This window comes from Rattus norvegicus, chromosome 5 (assembly GCF_036323735.1).
Source record: "Rattus norvegicus strain BN/NHsdMcwi chromosome 5, GRCr8, whole genome shotgun sequence".
Classification (NCBI taxonomy): Eukaryota; Metazoa; Chordata; class Mammalia; order Rodentia; family Muridae; genus Rattus; species Rattus norvegicus.
Genome location: NC_086023.1, coordinates 156,650,680 through 156,658,352, shown reverse-complemented (window position 1 = coordinate 156,658,352; position 7,673 = coordinate 156,650,680). Strand labels below are relative to the sequence as shown.

General features: G+C 44.3%; 1 long non-coding RNA gene across 2 annotated transcripts in view; it reads right to left on the bottom strand.

The window, feature by feature from the left end:
* Positions 1-614: 614 nt before the first annotated feature.
* Positions 615-7,673, bottom strand: part of LOC120103016 (uncharacterized) — a 7,771-nt gene continuing 712 nt past the window's right edge. Inside the window, exon 2 of one of the 2 annotated variants that reach the window (XR_010066709.1) lies at positions 615-5,243. This is a non-coding gene — a long non-coding RNA (uncharacterized LOC120103016). Of the gene's footprint in view, positions 5,244-5,589; positions 7,602-7,673 lie in introns of those variants that run through there. The other variant, XR_005505063.2, reaches the window with a different exon arrangement.

The window sequence follows — 7,673 nt, the reverse complement described above, 5'->3', positions numbered from 1 at the left end:
ACTCTTACGAAAAGAAGTGGGGGTGACTTATGGTTTCAAAGGGCGGGTCCATCATCGTCATGGTGGGAAGCATCAGTGGCCCGCTGGCAGACTTGGTGCTGGAGAGGTAGTAACAGACGAGAGGAGGAGGGGGAGGGGGAGGGGAGGGGGAGGGGAGGAGGAGGGGAGGGGGAGGGGAGGGGGAGGGGAGGGGGAGGGGAGGGGGAGGGGAGAGACAGAAACTGGACCTGGTTGGGCATCTGAAATCCCACTTCCTCCAACAAGACCACAACTACTCCAAGAAAGACCACACCTCCCAATTCCTCTCAAGTAGTCGTCCCCCACCCAATGACCAAGCATTCAAATATATGAGCCTATAGGGGCCATTCCTTTTAAACCACCACAGTGCTCACGTGAGAGCAAATGCGTGCATGCGTAAGTGCGTGAAGGCCGGAGGAGGCACTAGGCGTCTTTGATTACTCTTTATTTGTTTGCGGCAGGTTCTCTCTCTTTTTTTTTTTTTTTTTTTTTTTTTTTTTTTTTGGTTCTTTTTTTTTTTTCCCCCGGAGCTGGGGACCGAACCCAGGGCCTTGCGCTTCCTAGGTAAGCGCTCTACCACTGAGCTAAATCCCCAGCCCCGCAGCAGGTTCTCTTACTGAATTTACAGCTAAGCTGGCAGTCAGCAGATTGTAGTAACGCCACAGCGCTGGCGTTAAGTGCATGAAAGATCAACCACGCCTGGCTTTTTCCTATGGGTCTTTCTTTGAGATCAGATTCAGGTCCTTGTGCTTCATAGCATGACCTGCTGAGCAAGCTCTCTAGCCAATTCTGTTCCTCCTCCTTTGTGCTGGGACAGGGTTTTTCCTGGCTGTACCGAGGCTGGTCTCAAATTTGCAACCCTCCTGTGTCCGCCTCCTCAGAGGGGGGATTATAGGCAAGCAGAATGGTGCCCGGTTACTACATCTATTGTTAAATTACATTAAATATTTTTGAGCTTCCTTCCTTTCCCTGTTTGTAATTTCTTTTTTTTTTTTCCCCCGGAGCTGGGGACCGAACCCAGGGCCTTGCGCTTGCTAGGTAAGCGCTCTACCACTGAGCTAAATCCCCAACCCCCGTTTGTAATTTCTTCTTTGAGAAACGTATTTTTCATTTGTGAATCACTGATTTTTTTTTTTTTAAACTTAACTTTTCAAAAGATTTGTTAGTACCCAGGAAGCTGAGGCAGGTGAATGTCTATGAGTTCAAAGTCAGACTGATCTACATAGGGAGTTCCAGACCAGCCAGGGCTACACAGTGAGACCTTGTCTCAAAAGTAAGCAAAGAAGCTGGGTGGTGGGGACACACGTCACCCATCTTAGCACCCAGGAAGCAGAGGCAGGCGGATCTCAGAGTTGGAGGCCAGTGTGGTCTACAGAGGGAGTTCTAGGACAGAGAGGGCTACACAAATAAACCCTATCTTGAAAAACAAACAAACAGATCAACACTCAAGCAAACAAAAATAAATGTTTTATGTGTGTGTTCAACAAATACATATGTATGTTATTGTACCATATATGCATATGTTTAACATACACATGTATGTTATTGTATGTGTGTATGTACAATATACACATGTAGAGTGCTGTACGTGTGTTCAATATACATATGTATGGTACTGTACATGTGTGTGTACAATATATATGTATAGTACTGTATGTGTGTGTATAATACATATATGGTACTGTACATGTGGGTGCACAATATTCACATGTATGGTACTGTACATGTGTGTGTACAATATATACATGTATGGTACTGTATGTGTGTATACAATATATACATGTATGGTACTGTATGTGTGTACAATATTCACATGTGTGGTACTGTACATGTGTGTACAATATATACATGCATGATACTGTACATATGCATGTACAATATACACATGTATGGTACTGTACTTGTGTGTACAATATACATTTGTATGGTACTGTATGTGTGTGTACAATATACACATGTATGATACTGTGTGTACAATATACACATGTATGATATTGTGTGTGTACAATATATACATGTATGATACTGTTTATGTGTATACAGTATACACATGTGTGTTATTATATACTGATTCTTCTGTTCTCCCACTGGTTTTTAGTTTATGGAGGCTCTCACAGCATCTAGGCTGGCCTCTAACTCACTCTGCAATGAAGTTGAACTTCCTGCCTCTTCCCCAAGCTAAGATTAAGGTGCATCACCAAATCCAGCTTTCTTTTTAATCCAAATCCAGGCTTTCTTTTTAATTAATTAACTAAAAATCTTTTGGCAATGCTGAAGGAGGAGTGCAGGATCCCCTACATGTTAAATAAACACTGTATCAATTTAGTTACAACCTCAGACACCTCCCCCAAATTTCTCTTTTCTTTGTTAAACTGGAGCTGTGTGCACACACGTGTGCATGCCATGACACACCCTTGGAGATCAGAGGACAACACGCTGAGGTCTGGGGGATGGTGCTCAGGTGTCAGGCTTGGTGGCCTTTACCGCCGAGTTTTCTCAGTAGCCTTACTGTGCACTTAGGGAGACCCATACCAGGCTGCATGTGTAGCAATCAGAGAACGACTTTCCGGGAGTCAACTCTTGACTGATGTAGGGTATGGTTGAAGGTAAGGGTTTTATCGTAGATTGAGGTGAAGTACAGCCAGAGACAACTGCAAGAGAACTGAACCAGGCCATGAGAGAAGAGTCAGGGGGGAGGGAGCAAGAGAGACCACAGAGGCAGACACCCAAGAGAGCACATGGCTGAAACAGCTGGGTTATATAGAGATAAAAGCTGAGGGGATCGGGCTTAGCTTAGGATGAGTGCCCGGAGTGCAGAGGGACCTTCTGTGGGAGATTTAGGCAAGCCTCAGTATGAAGAAGGCCTTCCTCCATGGCAGTCCTCGACGAGAGAGACAGTCCTTGCTTGTCCAAACTGCTTATTCCTGGTGGAAATGGATGGGTACAACTTACTCAGGGTAAACTAGAGATTAAATACCTTTTGCAAGAAGGGATGACCCTCAGGGCCCATCTAGATACCTCATTAGCATGGAGAATTCTGGGTTTCTACATTATGTGACCAGTTGTCATGGTCCTCTTAGTGGGGAATTGTGGTCACATGCTCCAGGACAGGAACTGGGCTGGGAACAGATTCAAACACCTAACTGTTCTCCATTATGAGAATTTCTGGGGTTCTTTAATCTGCTGAACCGTGCCAGTTTTTCTGTCTGGTGACACTGTTCCACTTGCCCCCCATGTCACCACATCTGGGACTATATTCTTGATTACATATTCTTTTTTTTTTTTTTTGGGTTCTTTTTTTTCGGAGCTGGGGACTGAACCCAGGGCCTTGCGCTTGCTAGGTAAGCGCTCTACCACTGAGCTAAATCCCCAACCCCCGTTTGTAATTTCTTCTTTGAGAAACGTATTTTTCATTTGTGAATCACTGATTTTTTTTTTTAAACTTAACTTTTCAAAAGATTTGTTAGTACCCAGGAAGCTGAGGCAGGTGAATGTCTATGAGTTCAAAGTCAGACTGATCTACATAGGGAGTTCCAGACCAGCCAGGGCTACACAGTGAGACCTTGTCTCAAAAGTAAGCAAAGAAGCTGGGTGGTGGGGACACACGTCACCCATCTTAGCACCCAGGAAGCAGAGGCAGGCGGATCTCAGAGTTGGAGGCCAGTGTGGTCTACAGAGGGAGTTCTAGGACAGAGAGGGCTACACAAATAAACCCTATCTTGAAAAACAAACAAACAGATCAACACTCAAGCAAACAAAAATAAATGTTTTATGTGTGTGTTCAACAAATACATATGTATGTTATTGTACCATATATGCATATGTTTAACATACACATGTATGTTATTGTATGTGTGTATGTACAATATACACATGTAGAGTGCTGTACGTGTGTTCAATATACATATGTATGGTACTGTACATGTGTGTGTACAATATATATGTATAGTACTGTATGTGTGTGTATAATACATATATGGTACTGTACATGTGGGTGCACAATATTCACATGTATGGTACTGTACATGTGTGTGTACAATATATACATGTATGGTACTGTATGTGTGTATACAATATATACATGTATGGTACTGTATGTGTGTACAATATTCACATGTGTGGTACTGTACATGTGTGTACAATATATACATGCATGATACTGTACATATGCATGTACAATATACACATGTATGGTACTGTACTTGTGTGTACAATATACATTTGTATGGTACTGTATGTGTGTGTACAATATACACATGTATGATACTGTGTGTACAATATACACATGTATGATATTGTGTGTGTACAATATATACATGTATGATACTGTTTATGTGTATACAGTATACACATGTGTGTTATTATATACTGATTCTTCTGTTCTCCCACTGGTTTTTAGTTTATGGAGGCTCTCACAGCATCTAGGCTGGCCTCTAACTCACTCTGCAATGAAGTTGAACTTCCTGCCTCTTCCCCAAGCTAAGATTAAGGTGCATCACCAAATCCAGCTTTCTTTTTAATCCAAATCCAGGCTTTCTTTTTAATTAATTAACTAAAAATCTTTTGGCAATGCTGAAGGAGGAGTGCAGGATCCCCTACATGTTAAATAAACACTGTATCAATTTAGTTACAACCTCAGACACCTCCCCCAAATTTCTCTTTTCTTTGTTAAACTGGAGCTGTGTGCACACACGTGTGCATGCCATGACACACCCTTGGAGATCAGAGGACAACACGCTGAGGTCTGGGGGATGGTGCTCAGGTGTCAGGCTTGGTGGCCTTTACCGCCGAGTTTTCTCAGTAGCCTTACTGTGCACTTAGGGAGACCCATACCAGGCTGCATGTGTAGCAATCAGAGAACGACTTTCCGGGAGTCAACTCTTGACTGATGTAGGGTATGGTTGAAGGTAAGGGTTTTATCGTAGATTGAGGTGAAGTACAGCCAGAGACAACTGCAAGAGAACTGAACCAGGCCATGAGAGAAGAGTCAGGGGGGAGGGAGCAAGAGAGACCACAGAGGCAGACACCCAAGAGAGCACATGGCTGAAACAGCTGGGTTATATAGAGATAAAAGCTGAGGGGATCGGGCTTAGCTTAGGATGAGTGCCCGGAGTGCAGAGGGACCTTCTGTGGGAGATTTAGGCAAGCCTCAGTATGAAGAAGGCCTTCCTCCATGGCAGTCCTCGACGAGAGAGACAGTCCTTGCTTGTCCAAACTGCTTATTCCTGGTGGAAATGGATGGGTACAACTTACTCAGGGTAAACTAGAGATTAAATACCTTTTGCAAGAAGGGATGACCCTCAGGGCCCATCTAGATACCTCATTAGCATGGAGAATTCTGGGTTTCTACATTATGTGACCAGTTGTCATGGTCCTCTTAGTGGGGAATTGTGGTCACATGCTCCAGGACAGGAACTGGGCTGGGAACAGATTCAAACACCTAACTGTTCTCCATTATGAGAATTTCTGGGGTTCTTTAATCTGCTGAACCGTGCCAGTTTTTCTGTCTGGTGACACTGTTCCACTTGCCCCCCATGTCACCACATCTGGGACTATATTCTTGATTACATATTCTTTTTTTTTTTTTTTTTGGGTTCTTTTTTTTCGGAGCTGGGGACTGAACCCAGGGCCTTGCGCTTCCTAGGCAAGTGCTCTACCACTGAGCTAAATCCCCAACCCCTTGATTACATATTCTTGAGGGTGTGTTCTGAAGAGCAAGCATGCCAAGCCAGGAGGTGCATGCACTTTGTTTTCTCCTAACTCCATTTGCTAGAGTCTGCCCTCACAGTCTTTTGTGATTGGCTAGCTTTAAATGACTCCAGAGAAGGGAAATAAAGGGGCTGACCCCTTTAATTTTGAGAATGCAGTGGGGACGTTTGTAAAAACAAAGTCTTAGAAGGTTAGGAGTGGAAGTAGTTAAAACATTTGCATACATTTTGAAGTTGAGAGAGATTAAAGAAAATTCCTTGTATGAATGAGTAGACATTTCATCTGGAGCAATTCATAACGGTGGTTAGATGGAGGTGTGAGAACCAGCATTCTGAACAGGCAGGAAAAGATGAGGCCTGGAAGAATCAGAACCCTCAGAATCAGGGAAAGTGGTGTCACGAAGGTATGAATAGACATGGACGGAATGGCCGAGGAAGCAGGGACAAATGCCTTCGGGTACAACAGTTAATAAAAAAAGAAGTATTTGTGTAGTGAGATGTTTGGTTTCTTTTAAAAAAACACAGAAATAAGACTGTGCTTTTGTCTTAATCCCAGGTGTGGGATGTGGGGCTGCTTCACATTGTCCACAGCAGCTATGATTTGCCTCAAGCTCTAACAGGGATATGGTTCTGCAGCTAGGTAGTTTCCGAGATCGTGTGACGTTTGGGAATCCGGGGACTTTTCAAAGGGTTTATAAATGCTAGGGCCTCAAGGGGCAGGTTGTTGGTTGGTTGCTGTTAAGTAGTAAGCACAAAGAAGAAACAAGGATAAGAAATTAGATATCAGGGGTTGGGGATTTAGCTCAGTGGTAGAGTGCTTGCCTAGCAAGCGCAAGGCCTGGGTTCAGTCCCCAGCTCCGGAAAAAAAAGAAAAGAAAAAAAAAAGAAAAAGAAATTAGATATCGTGTTGGAGAAGATCAAACTTGCCCCCAGGAACTCAGTACCCCTCATTAGTAGGAAGTAGTCTAATGATAATGTTACTTGCAGTCCGGTTTATCCTTTTCTGTCTCCTATCTCGTGTTAGGAGGTTGAACGGGTGGAAGAAAAGGGGTGGAGAGGGGTGAAAGAAAGAAGCCACAAAGTAGCAAACGCTAGTTATACTTTTGGACTGTTTAAGAGGCTCGGCTAGTAAAAGCACTGCCTCCCAGTCTAGTGATCTGAGTTCAGTCCCTGGTACCACAGGGCAGGGGAGCACCTACTCCCACTAGCTGTCCTCTGACTCCCACATGTGCCATTATAGGGCATGCTCACGCACACACATGCTGTATAAAATGCGGGGCGGGGGGGTTGTTTTTAAATCTATTTGTATGTAAGCAGTTCATGCTCAAATAAATACTCCCACACCATGGCCATGCAGGAGGCAACCCTACTTAAACTCGGTCCAGGCCGTGTGTGGTGGCGCACACACTTAATCCCACAACTTTGAGGCAGAGACAAGTGGATCTCTGAATTCAACGGCAGCCCGGTCCACAGAGCCAGTTCCAGGACACCCAGGGCTACACAGAGAAACTCTGTCTCAGAGAGGTTGGGGTGGGGACACAAAACCAACCAATCAAACAAACAGCCAAACCAAACCCTCAATGGGTCCTTTAAAAATATATAATATTTATATACTATGTTTTATTGCATACATATGATACACGGAGCTTATGAGGAAGAAGGGGTTCAGTGGGTATAAGATGGGGGATGAGAGAGGGCAACCGTGGACCGGGTGGGGGGTAAATGGCGAAAATAATTATATACAAATATGAAAAACCCAGGAAAGGCAAGGCTTCTGGACTCTGGGTGTCCAAACTCTGGAAGCTGTCAGTCTTTGCTACCCTCCCGCGTAGCTCCAAGGTCAGGGTCACCCCCAGCTCCCAGGCAACCTGTCACCTTGACGACGGAATGAAGAAAAACCGGAAGACAGGGAAGACGGCCGTAATCTCGCGATATTCGGCGCGCCGG